General features: G+C 34.9%; 1 protein-coding gene across 2 annotated transcripts in view; it reads right to left on the reverse strand.

The window, feature by feature from the left end:
- Positions 1 to 9,808: 9,808 nt before the first annotated feature.
- LOC121371280 (YLP motif-containing protein 1-like) overlaps positions 9,809 to 14,648 on the reverse strand; it is a 69,168-nt gene continuing 64,328 nt past the window's right edge. For both annotated transcript variants that reach the window (XM_041497056.1, XM_041497054.1), the window contains exon 22: positions 9,809 to 11,321. The gene's annotated coding sequence lies outside the window, so the exon portion shown is untranslated. The remainder of the gene's footprint in view (positions 11,322 to 14,648) is intronic.

Genomic DNA, 14,648 nt, shown 5'->3' on the forward strand with positions numbered 1-14,648 from the left:
TTCCATCATTCTACACGCAAAATTAGTTATAATTCATGTGAAAATGCGAAGTGATTCGTGTGTAACATATATAGCTGTTTGGTAGTGATGATTATATAAATAAACATTTTTATCCGGATTCGGGCATTTTCTTCTAATTCGGGCAAAAACCATCCTGCCCCACCCCTACAAAAATGAGAGCCCGTAAGCCTATGATTGTACGGTGATCTTTGGGGGGATATTATGGGGGAAAGCTGTACTTGTTCAAACAGGTAGTTGCTGTCAACTGAACTCTTTATTAAAACATTTCTAGGTAAACCATCACATCACATCACTTAGGAGTTATATTGAAAACAATTCCCCAATTCTGTATAATAATGGTAATAAAGTAAAACAATTTATAAAATACAGATTTGTAAGTTAATTATGAAACGTTATAAGTGTATTTTAAAACATGGTACTTATGTCAGCATGTAGAGTAGCCATTCTTATACCAATGGAAAAAATCTGAAAGTGAAGGTTTATATCCGTGGCAATGCGCATTTTTGTAACGTCAACGGCAATTTTTAAATGTACTGTGAATGCCCGTATACAGATAAAATCATACAATGATTTCTTGTAGCGGTTTAGCCTTTGATAATTTCCTAAAAAAAAATTCAGTGAGACTTGAATGGTTTCTCTATGCATGTCCCCCATAAAACGTAGGACTAAATAAGATTGCTACTACTAATACCATGCAGTGGCGTAGCGTGGGCGGAGCCACCGGGAGCAAAGTTCTGGACTGGTGGAAGGGACTTGGGGAGTGCTAACGGTCCACTGGTTAAGGGGCGCAATACTCGCCTTGCCCCGTGCTGAAAACCCACGCTACGCCACTGATAACATGAAGTTCATTTAAGTAAATATATTATGTCATTGGCCGACTGGATTATCAATGCAATATCAAGGGAGAACATAGCTGATTGGATTATCAATGCAATCGCACGGGAGAACATAGCTGACTGGATTATCAATGCAATCGCACGGGAGAACATAGCTGATTGGATTATCAATGCAATCGCACGGGAGAACATAGCTGACTGGATTATCAATGCAATCTCAAGGGAGAACATAGCCGATTGGATTATAAATGCAATCTCACGGGAGAACATAGCCGATTGGATTATCAATGCAATCGCACGGGAGAACATAGCTGACTGGATTATCAATGCAATCGCACGGGAGAAGAACATAGCTGACTGGATTATCAATGCAATCGCACGGGAGAACATAGCTGATTGGATTATCAATGCAATCTCACGGGACAACATGGCCGTTGGATTATCAATGCAATCTCACGGGGGAACATGGCCGTTGGATTATCAATACAATATCACGGGAGAACATGACCGCAGGACTATCGATGATAATATAACGGGAAGACATGGATACAGGACTATCAATGCAATATCACGAGAGGCCATGGCCGCTGGACCATCGATGCAATATCACGAGAATGCATGGCTGCTGGACCATCAATGCAATATCACAAGAAAGCATGGCCACTGGACAATCAGTGCAATATCACGAGAGGGCATGGCCGCTGGACCATCAATGCAATATCACGAGAGGGCATGGCCGCTGGACCATCAATGCAATACCACGAGAGGACATGGCCGCTGGACCATCAGTGCAATATCACGAGAGGACATGGCCGCTGGACCATCAGTGCAATATCACGAGAAAGCATGGCCGCTGGACCATCAATGCAATATTACGAGAGGGCATGACCGCTGGACCATCAATGCAATACCACGAGAGAACATGGCTACTGGACCATCAGTGCAATATCACGAGAGGACATGGCCGCTGGACCATCGATGCAATATCACGTGAAAGCATGGCCGCTGGACCATCAATGCAATATCACGAGAGGACATGGCCGCTGGACCATCGATCCAATATCACGAGAAAGCATGGCCGCTGGACCATCAATGCAATATCACGAGAGGACATGGCCGCTGGACCATCAATGCAATATCACGAGAGGACATGGCCGCTGGACCATCGATCCAATATCACGAGAAAGCATGGCCGCTGGACCATCAATGCAATATCACGAGAGGACATGACCGCTGGACCATCGATGCAATATCACGAGAGGATATGGCTGCTGGACCATCGATGCAATATCACGAGAAGGCATGGCCGCTGGACCATCAATGCAATATCACGAGAGGACATGGCCGCTGGACCATCAATGCAATATCACGAGAGGACATGACCACTGGACCATCAATGCAATATCACGGGAGAACATAGCCGACTGGACTATCAAGGACAATGTTTATTAAAACTGTAGATTTAATAATTTAAAAAATAAAAGAAAATTACTTCCATGCTATAAAGAATGTAAATATTTTAAAGGAACTATCCAGAGTTTGCAGCAATTGTAAAATTTGTCCTACTAACAGAGCCTTTTTGGCTATTAAAATTACGTATTAAATACATTTTAATATTTAAATTACCAGTTTCTGCACATCTAATGTTTTTGAGGTTTGCAGCAATTATTTTTTCCCTGATACATGTATACAATATTTTTTCATACATACGAAATCATGAAAAGGTAAATTCTGGTTTGTGCTACTACAAATATTCGCACAACAAACACCTTGTTTATACAGATACTTTAAAAAAAATCTGATAATCTTAAATATGTTACAATAAAAGCAAACTCAGGATAGTCGCTTTAAGTGGGCAATAGTAGATGTGCGGCTTTGACAGTATTTGTCCCAAGTCATCCACAAATTTCGCAATTTCCACGAGTGTACAAGTGTTCTTCAGGTTGAGGGTAAGGAGACGATCATTGGCAACATGGGTTTCTTTTTCCTTCTTTTTTGGTGGGTTGGGGGGCAACGTATGTGTTATTGTTACGGATTTTTTTTTTCACAAGTAATAGAGCATGTCATAATGTACAATTTAAGTTTTTATAATCTTTGGCACGGTAGATCCCACAACATATACACGCACACACAACAGGAAAAAAAGAGAGGGTAAAATGGGAATACAATGAGTACACGAATTATAATAACTTTTATGGAGTCATGGTGGGGTTTGTTTGAGGGTTTTTTTGGTGAGGACAAGGCAATCTTTCACTCAAAAATCAAAGGTAGGGACGCCAACTCGATGCTCAAATTAAAATGTTGTATGTCGATTATTTGAAAAGATGCAACTTTATTCATATATCATAATCGGTTTTGCAAAATATACTGATAGAACAAATACCTTTCAATCTTACGACTGGTGGCACAGAGTGATTGTTTTAAATATAATATAAACTGTATCCCATCCTGAAACCAGACAAAAAGAGTATGTTATTAACAAATGCACGTAAGCCTGGTTTTCTTAAAATCTGTAATGGATGCAAGTCGACAAAGACATTCTTTGACAGATCTGCAAAGTTGAAGAGTTTTCAACTTCCCAGATCCATCATTGGACCATCTACATTTGTGTTCTCATAAATAATTTCTTTGGTCTGTGTTGATTTGCGTCGGTAGGTGACATGTTACTGAATTTATGAAAACCAGGCTTTATCTGGTTTGAGGAATAGACGGGAATTCTATTCAGTAATACAATGTTGCTGGTTTGAATATACAGTTGAATCCCATTGGCTCGAACCACATCGGTGCTCAATAAAGTGTTCGATCCATCGGGTAGTTCGACCTAACCATTCGGTCAACAACAACGTGCAAGTGTAACTAGGGACTTCGTTTTTGGTTTGAGCATTGCGGTCTATTCAACTAGATTCTACTGTATTTCAGACTCTCTCTCTCTCTCTCTCTCTCTCTTTTTTGACTTATTTTTGAGCAATTGTTAATGGTTGGCTACGAGTTTGTGATGTGTGAAATAAAGGGTCTGGAAACTCAAGAAATTGAGCATTTTCCCAATACATTGGTACATTGCATTCTTTTGGTAAATATTAGTGCTCCAGGCAAAGGAAGAAAGAAAGGTTTTAGTTTAATGATGCAATCAACGCATTTTTATTTACGGTTATATTGTAATAAATGGGCTACTTTTGTCTATTAGCATAAAGGGATTTCATATATATACCAATCCTCAGACAGGATACTACAGCCTGTTACTCTATAGTTGTGGAGCATTTACTGGGATGAGAAATAGCCCAAATGGGAATCGATCCTAACCGACATAACCAGCACATTTGATGTTCCCTGTGGAAAGTCTTCTGTGGATACTAGACATCAATAGGAAACGGATGGGTATGGAATGGTGTCAAATTTAGTATATTTTGTCAGGTGATAAAGTTAATACATAGACGATTTTAAAAAGTGGAAAACAATGTTTAGTATTTTATTTATGAAAGAAAATTTTAAGAAATTTCACTCGATTTAAAAAAAAAAAAACTAGCATAAATTGTTTTATTCTTAAAATCTTGTTTTAATGAAATTTAAACTACAGTTTATTGTTATTAAGTATGACATCCACGTGTCAAATATGTAATAAGCCAGTTAAAAAACCCACCATATAATTAAGGGATTGATATAAAGTTAAAATACTTTGGGGGGGGGGGGGGGATTGGGGAGGCAGGGGCGGGAGAGGGGATGAATTCTTGGAACGAACGAGCATGGAAGTCGCAAGACACTAGGGGGTCCGGGTGCATGCCTCCCAAGAACGTTTGAAATCTACAGGCTTTAAAATACCATTTTACAGCCATTTCGGGGAGGTTTCATACATACTTACAACGTCAATATCAATAACCAGAAAAGTTTCTATTGTTTTACCGTATTTGTTAGCTAGTTAAAGCCCTGAAGAATATTCAAGGATATATAAGCTGAAACAGAATGGCTTTATAATGGTCACATTTCTTCAAATGACTCATTATAATTGTGTCAACGAGAAAGCAATAAAATTACACAACAAAATAAGACAAATTTGACTTTAATTATTCACAATTATACATTACAAAATATTAATATATGGAACAGTGACACAGTTCTGATATAATTTAATGCAGGTATTGCACTTAATTCTATTTTGTCATCCGTCTGTGAAGCTTTCTTCTTTCATGGAGGACTTGACAACTCCAAGCCAACATCTGGGATGAAGATTTGCGACAGAGATTAGTTGATATATGTTATCACAGCTTTGCCAAAACGGCTCAGTCTTGGCAGTGGCAGTCTTCTTGTTGACAAAAGTACGAAGAATAAGGTAGTCTAGAGCTGTGGTCACATTGGTCCTACTTATCCGATTCATTTGAAAACCTGGATGTGATTCACTAGACTTGGTGCCTGCAAACACGACTTCGTCAAAACTTCTCTTGGGCAGTCTTGTGCAGAGATATGGTTTGGGGTTGGGGGTTTGGGGTTGTTGGGTTTTATGTGGGGGTTTTGTCATTCAGATATTAGTTGTATATATACTATGTTTTGTTCTTGTCCAGATATTTTGGTTGACTGGCAAAAACAAATAAAAAGGTGTTGTATGATGGTATATGCAGTCGGATGAGTGGCAATTTGTGACACTAAATACATTTAATTTAATTTAATAATTTAACTCAATCCAACAAAGATGCAATTATCCTGGATACTCGAGTTTCTTGCCCAACTCAAGCAGATGACATCTCTATTGTTTCTCCTATTCCAAGTGACATGCAAAATATGAGTTCAATATGTGAGCGATATAGTGCTTCTAAAACACAACTTGTTGACTTCTGTAAGGATCCGATTACAAAACTTATTCTGTATGGAAAGGAACTGCCATGTTCAACAACCATAAAACATGTTGGCATTAAATTACAAAGGTCTTTAAATAATTGGGACAGAACACTCGAGACTCGCAAAACTATAAAATCCACCGCCATGTCTCTAGTTCAGGCTGGTTGTCACTGCCGTGGAATTAATCCTGTAACTAGCATCAAGCTAGTTCATTCGCTGTGCCTATCAAAAGCCTTGTACGGTAGTGAATTATGGAATAATTTAAATACAAATGAACCATTGGCGTTAGAAAGAGCATATAGATTTGTAATGAAGATTATCCAGGGTCTTCCTAAAAGAACACGAACCGATTTTTGTCTTGGACTTCTTGGCAGTATATCCCTTGAAGGACATATAGATAGAAACAAAATATACTATTTAGGACATCTTTTGCGATGCCCCATGTGGACTCTGGCTTACAAAATAGCAATCACTCGACTACTAAGTTTTAAAAATCAGTGTGTTCATTCAAATATTGGCTTTGCAGCGGACATATACACAATTCTTCGTAAATATAATCTACTGCATCACCACAACGAATTTCTTTTAACATCAGTATTCCCTAGTAAGCATATCTGGAATAGAATTATAAGAAAACATATTTTAGAATTTGAGGAAACTAACCTGCAGTTACGAATTTCTTTAAACCCCGATACAACACATTTTCAAACAATTCATGCCAATCTCGAAGTGCATAGAGCTTGGTCAGTTGCATGGTCAAATCCATCACTAAAGGAGCAAGCAAATCACTTGATAAATATATGTGCTACATGAAGGCCAAACTCTGTACAAGGTATTTGTACGTTATGTACTAGTTACTATTCCGATCCTTTTACACACGTCATGACTAGTTGTTCACACTTAATAACCAGAAATACATTTTAGACAACGCTTCTTGATATCTGTCCTATTGACCTCAGTGTAGAATTACATAACTGCCCCGATGATATTTTTATTACAAAACTCCTGTCCTGCAAACCTCCAATAAATATTGATGATGAATCATCTATGTTATATAGTGAAACTGTCATACATTTCATTTATAAAATAACGCAAATATATTACGTTAACAATATGAAGACGAATATACTGTAGACAGTCATGACCGTTTGTTCTTGTGCAAATCTTTATAGCGGTGTGTGTGTGTGTGTGTGTGTGTGAGAGAGAGAGAGAGAGAGAGAGAGAGAGAGAGAGAGAGAGAGAGAGAGAGTGAGAGATGGCTAGTGAATTAATATGAGCGTGGTTGAGTGATTCTTATCAACCAACAACCCTTTTAATGTAATTCTCTCACCATGCATTTATTCCCATGCCACTGTATATTACGTATCATGTATTTTGTATTAAGTACTATGTATTATCCATTAATCATTGTGCATTGTCTTTTATGTATTATGTATGTCTGATAATCTGTACTATTCGAACTCTCTACAAAGAATATATATATACAAAAAAATAATAATAATATAAAAAAACCACCAAAAAAACGTTCCACAATGAGTCTGTGGAATATCCTAAATAACTTCTCGGCAGGAATGTGAAGCGATGTTCTGGTGCTGATATTCAACAAGAATTCTGCGGAAATGTATTAGTTGTCACGGATAGTTGCATCCATAAAATATTCAGCTTTAAATCACATTAAACTAGAACTATATTTTAATGTGATCTAGATTATAGCAAAATTGAAGAAACATATCATAGAAAGAAGAAAACAAGTGATGAACTACTGTAAATGTTTAAACATTAAATATACAAATCAGATTACAGATTTAAATGTTCATAAAATATAAAAGAGATCATTAAAAAGATTATCCAAGGTTATCTAGAACTTAGTTTTTGAGAAATGGGAGTTAAATGCAAAACTTTAACATTGAGCAAAAATCAAATGTATTTTAGTGTTTAATTAATTAATTTTTAATTCTTTCACATGAATTGTCATGAAAATCCATAGGAACAACTATAAAACAGGTTTCACTGATCTATGACTTGTAGTTTGTGAGCAATGGAGATAAACACAAACTAATATTAATTAAGCTAAATGCAAAAGTATTTGAATTAAAAATGTTCAATTTTTTTTCATTTTTTTTTTCACATGCACTGTGATGAAAACACATAGGTGCAACTATTCAAACAATTTCACTGACCTAGAACTTATGAAAGTTAGTTTGTGAAAGTAAATGGAAATGTGAAACTTTAATGTTAAACTATAACATAAAAGTTGACATTGACTCCATCATCAGAAAAGTAATACCTATATACTTATCGCCTTTTTACTTTATAAAGAGACAAAAATCTCGGTACACAGCAATGCTTCAAGCATTGTTTGATAACTATCATACACTAATACACCATCACAACGACGAAGCAAGATCATATTATCAAGAGTTTGGGCATTTTGAATGACAAGGTATTCAATTAATCAAAGTGGATAAGTTGTAATTTTACCATCAAAATAATATCTCTGTTCAAAACAGGAATACTTAGTTTAATAAAATATATATACATGTACATGTATATACATTAGCCACATGTATAAATATTGTGTAAGTGAAACATTATCCAATAAATTATTCCAGTGGCCTCTGTCAAAATTATATTTTCTTGTAACCATGTTTTGTGATGAGGATTGTAAGATTCATCATATGATAATTATGGCTAAATAAGTAAAAAATGATGATAGCTAGTATCACGTGCATTTTTGTGTACGGGTACATCATTTAGGCAGCTGACGGTATCCATCTTGTACATTTTATACAGCAATCACTGTATACATTGGCAAGATATAATGACTAGATAAATCTCTATATTTTCGGTCACTGACCAAAAATATAGGTTACATGACATAAGCCCAACTCGACTCGAGTATTTCAGAGTAGATTTTCAATAAACATACTCTTTAAATCATTTGTTGAAGTACAGTAAATACAAATAACTTTTAGTTTTGCTATAAAAATACAAAACTTGTATATTTATTTTTGAATTAGCGTTTAGAAACACGTTTTTAATGTGACAGAATGTAGCTAGTGTCTTACAAATAATGACGTCATGTATCTTGTACGAGGATCATACGGCAAAAGCCTTGCTAGGTTGACAATACTCGATTTGCGTACACAAAACTGGATTAAATAATGATTTTCCGAATATTCCTGTAGAATTGCAGGATAAAAGAAATAACTGGTTAGTCTTAAGACAGTAACCAGTTATTCCCTATTTATGTGGTCTCTTACAATGCTAGCACAGTCCACTTACGGATGACACAGGCACATTGAAAGTACTAAGGTGAATTTGTTTATTTTGCAGCACTTTCTAGTCGAACATACAAAGTTAATTATTACAACATTGTTTGGTGTAGCTCAGGCTATAACCATCATTATTAAATGGATTGTTTAACAAATGGATGAATGGTTTGAGGGTTGGATGAATGAATTGCTTAATGAATGGATATCAATAACTTTTGGGAAAAATGGGGGAGGGGGGGGGGGGTAAGGGGTTAAAGAAATATATAACATTTAGGAAGGGGTCTTGGGATAACAAAACATTATGCAGGGAGGGGGCTAGGAAGGGGGGCATTTGTCAAGTTGTATAACCTTTTTAAATATGTGTACTTTTTATTCATAAATACGGCAGTCATGATCAAACTTTCTTTTACTAATAATTTTTACAGTTTTTGTTTATACAAAATTGACAAATAGAAAATTATAAACCCAATAATTATTAAAATTACCCCATAGTGAAAGATGAAAGGAGGTTGAAATAAGTGTTACATAATTTTTGAAATTCTAAAGACTTTGTGGTCTTGGTTTAAAAAAATTTTTATTTGCAGATCAAATTTGGGATTGGCCAACAGGCAAGTGGTCTTAGTGCTACAGAATGTTATACGAGGGTTAAACAGAATTACCAGATTTTGTATTATGTAATTTTGAGCAGTTCCTCTGGGATAGATAATAGGGTATCTTGAATGTGAGGGCAACTTTCTACCACAAAGCATCGCATTAAAATGATCAAGTGCAAGTCAATCTATAAAATCACACCAGTGAATAAGTGGCTATAATTATTGTTTTTAAAACAAATCCATCAAGCAAAATTACTAAACAGTATATACTTTATTGGTTACTTTTAAGCTGTAAATGATTACAGTTACAGTTGACCCATGTAGATTTATAATAAGTTGACAATACTAACTATATACCACAGAAACATAACTATAAATGTCACGACTGTTAGAAAATTTCTTAATAATGCATGTCACTTTTAAAGTATGGTATTTGGATCCAAAATAATGTGCATATATAACAAGCCTATAAAAATTGCAAGAATGATCAATGCGATCATTATGTTTGGGCATTGCTCAAAAGGTCCAGATTTGCGTAACACATTTTTCAATCTCGGAGGCTTATTTAATGACACTTAAAACCAATTATAACTGTCATATGATACTATGTCATACAAACAGCAAACACAGTGGCTAGATAGAAATATGGGGAGAAATATAGAACACAGCAAGTACAGCAGTGCATCAGAAATCCAATAGTGGTTTTAAATAGGTTAACAAGTCATTAAAGTTGTTTCGGGTATTTCCAACTTTTTCACAAATATTTTTCAGGGTAAACTACAAAAATGTAATAATCATAAATGTAACACAAGGGTATTCACATTAAGCTAAGTTTGTGCTGGAAATTCAGCTCCAGTGCAGACCTCATATGTTCAGACCTTTCCAGGACAAGGAAATGAATCCAAGTCAACAGGACAAGGTATGATGGTACATAATATTAGTTGAATAAAGCATACCTAATCAACTCAAAGATTCTTCAAGGCTTCTGAAGACATTCACCACCTAATTATCTTGACAATAGTGGTAAATATGCCTGTTCAAATGTGTGCGCGCACACACAGTAGCTAAAAAAATCAACTCAATTTTTTGTGACTAAAGCACAATATTTATTTACTTATCTAAATACTAACAAAACATGAATTCTCAAAAAAAACTTTTGCAACAATCAAATTCTAATTCACTAAAACCTCAGTTGTGTTTCAGTTTTATGTAAAAGTTTTAAGATAAAATTTCGTATTGTTGAATCTTCATTTTTTGTTACAGTTAGTAAATTTACTAAGCTTTGATACCAAACAAGTAAGTCTACATTAAAAACATGTTTTTAATAAAAAGTGTCCGAGACAGAAGCAACATAGAGGTAATCAGCAGACAATAACATAAGCTTCACAATGATTTTAATGAGATTTTACAATACTGTTTCATTATCTCATATATACACATAATTAAAACATCAGGAGGTGACCTTTCAATTCCACGTCTGTGAACAGCTTTCAACTCTCATCCCACTTTCTCTTAAAAACTCTTCTTGTAAAAGACTTGGTTCAACACACCAAACAGGACAACATGAATTGAGTCAGAAATCGCCAAATGTAGCGGAACTAGTAAATATCTTCATATTCTGCCATTCAAATCAAATTTGTATAATTTGTTTTGTCTTTCAAGATATTCGATCCAAAAAAATATGATGTCTGGAGCATTCGAAAACAAACTGACAAAACTGCCATAAATGGTGAATGAAGATAACTGTATAAACAGAAACACAAAAAGCACTGAAAAAAAAGAAAGAAAATACAAATAATATATTCACTAATTCAGTTAAAAACAATACAGTGTAGGAGTCTAGAGCTACTTTGATAAATGAATGAATCTTTCTTTATATTAATGACATTCAAAACATTTTTAACAATGCCATTTGCTTCTATACTCAGAAATGTGGGAAGAAGCTTAGAACAGGACAGTTAATGCAGTGAATCCCAAGTTCATAAGTTGATTGTAAATATATTAACTGGTTATCAAACTTTTCCTGTTTTGGAAATATGTAAATTCCATGAAAACTATAAAAATGTAATAATTTTTTTTATCATACACAAGGTATTCACATTGGATTAAACTTCGCGTTGGTGTGTCTATTTTTTTTCACAAGAAAGACTTATTTGCAAACCTACTAGCCTTTCCAGGACAAATGTTATTGTTTATTTGTTTAACAACTCCACTAAAGTACATTGATCTATTAATCATCGGCTATTGGATGTCAAACATTTGGTAATTCTGACACACAGTCTTAGAGAGGAAACCTGCTACTTTTATTCATAAATAGAAAGGGATCTTCTATATGCACCATCCCTCAAAAATGGATAACGCATACCACAGCCTATGATATACCAGTCGAAGTGAACAGGCTGGAACAAGAAATAGCCTAATAGCCCACCAACTTCCAGGACAAGGACATGGAGCCAAGTCAGCAAGGTGTGATGGTACATAACCTTAGCTGGAAAATTACACCTAATCAATTGGCAGATTCTTCAAGGTTTTTAAAGACATTCTCCAGATAAATATCTTGACAAATGTGATAAATATTCCTGTTCCCAACATAAGCAAGCTGATTATAGCACTTCTCAGTATAAACAGCTACCTAAATAATATAAACTCTTATACTTCTGCAAGTGGTTTCTAATCTATTGTCAATGAGAATAGTTCCAGATATAAAGTTTTATCAAAACAAAAGTAATAAGAGGAAATCTATCTACATACTATTTTGGATACTTTCAGGGTTATTTATTCTTCAAACAAAAGAAAACATTTTGAATGATTATCTTAAACACACCAGATTCCCCCATTTAGTTTTTAAAAAAAATACATCTTGAAATTTATGTCCAAAGAAATAAATGTTTATTTCACCCTGGTAAATTTATATTAATGAATAAAGTATGGGTAACTTATTTTAATTAATAAAATATGTGTAATTTACTCTTATGATTGTAATTGGGATAATGAATGAATAAAGACGTAAATATAAAAAACCTATTATATCCCTGCCATCTTCACTGTATATATACATTTCATTCATTCTTGATTTGCACTTGATTCCCTCATAATAAGTTACATATGTGAACAGTGCATATGTTACACAATATATTAACAGATATAGGATCAAGTACTAAAATAAACTTGGGACTTGACAAGTTTTATTACCAAAAAACCGACAACCATCGAGTCTCCAATTACCCATGAAACAAAATGATTAAGCCAGTACAGGTCTTGTGAAGTGTTTGAAATGGCCCCTGATTTATGTCGGCCCATTGAGATTGTTGCCACAGTTAATAGCCTGCTGTTAAGGAGATAGGCGGCGAATGGATAAACTAATCATCAGATGTGTATATATCAGAATGTCTCACTTCACATTAAATGGTAATCTGGCCCAATAACAACTTGAGTGTGCATCAGTCTGAATTGCTATCCTCACCAATTATGACTGGTTAAGTTCTCCTAATGTATGCAAGGCATCCGTGGGTGATGAAATGATACTGAATAACACACTTGCATATGGTTAATGATAAATATCCAGTTTTTTTTGTTTTCAAAGCACCTAAGAAAACAGGAAAAAAAAATCCATCTGTTTTTGGAAAATCTTTTGGGTGGTCGTCTTCTGGCACTTGAATTTATTCCAGCTTATTAAATCTAAAGTAGCTCTCTGGCTTTTATCTTTCAACACAGAAACAAACAGTGACTTGCCATGAGGTGGAAGAAGTTAATAATCAAGGCAAATGGATAGATGTCCGACTGTACTTCTCCCCACAAGCCAGCTGCAGTGAGTCAGTCTATGGAGGCTGGAGAGAGCAAGGCGCTACACTCATGTGACAAACACAACATGTAAGTATTAACATTTGCCTCTCATTCTATTACCGACTGTATCAGCTGCATCAACTATTGACAGGCTAATCTCCGCTCTACACAGACTGACCCCAGTGGTTTGTAACCACACACCAACATGTTCCACTATATTGTCCACAGCAAATTGTGGCTCGCTGATATCATGTTTTAATGACAGACAGGATGCTATCAGTTGGAGGTTGATGGGTCTCAGAGGGTCTCCACAATGATATAAAGTGTGGGAGGTGCCCCTGAACACCAACATTAATGTTTAAACACAAGTCTGATTGTATCACATAACCAGCAGGTTAGAGGTAAATAAAGATATCGGAACACATAAAAAAATACTGTATACACATCAAAATACATGGGTAAAGGACAAAATGTAAAGTGGTTTATGTGAGAGAAACAAATATATTAGCTTTGATTTTTAACAGTTTGCATAAAAAGAACCATTTGGAATTTAAAAAAAAAATACATGGCCAGCAGCTCTATTTATAAATGAAGTTACAGGTATTTTGAGTAAATATTTGGAATTCAGTGTAGTGAGTCAGACTAAATATGATGAAAAACACTTCAAGCTGTAGTCCAAGTCAGCAGTGGTGGTGTGGGGAAATTCTCTTAAATTGGTTTTTAAATTAAAATTAAAAATGGTTGATATTATTTAATTACAATTTTTGTTCAATACTAATTAAAGTCTTATCTTTAAGGAAAGGAATGTTTATTCAATAATGGGATCAGCGGATTGTTTAGACACCAGCTATTAATGTCCAATATACTATTTCTTAAGTTTGATTAGTACAAGGTTTCTTCCATCAAAGACATGGACTGACCAGAGATAACACTATAATATTCATAACACCTCAATGCAAAGTTTCATTGATAAATAGCTAAATGAAGTAAGTGACATAATTTTCCCGGTCTTTAATCTCTGTATTTTTATGTCTTGTTTAGTTATTTTGGAAGTCATTCTGTGTGATTTTAGTTTATTAATGTGCAGTGTGATAAATAAAATACTATACTTGCTCCTGTGTGAGACCGTTTACATTACAACTTGTGAGTTTTTAATCCTACATCACAAGCGAAAATGCTTGTGATGTTCCACTGAACACACTTGTAATATAAATATTCTCAAATGGGAACTCATTTAATATTCTCTATATATTTGTAGTAAAATGTTTTCAAAAAAAAAAAACCAAACCCATATTAAAATTACAGACCAAAAC

The sequence above is a fragment of the Gigantopelta aegis genome, chromosome 4 (assembly GCF_016097555.1).
Source record: "Gigantopelta aegis isolate Gae_Host chromosome 4, Gae_host_genome, whole genome shotgun sequence".
NCBI lineage: Eukaryota > Metazoa > Mollusca > Gastropoda > Neomphalida > Peltospiridae > Gigantopelta > Gigantopelta aegis.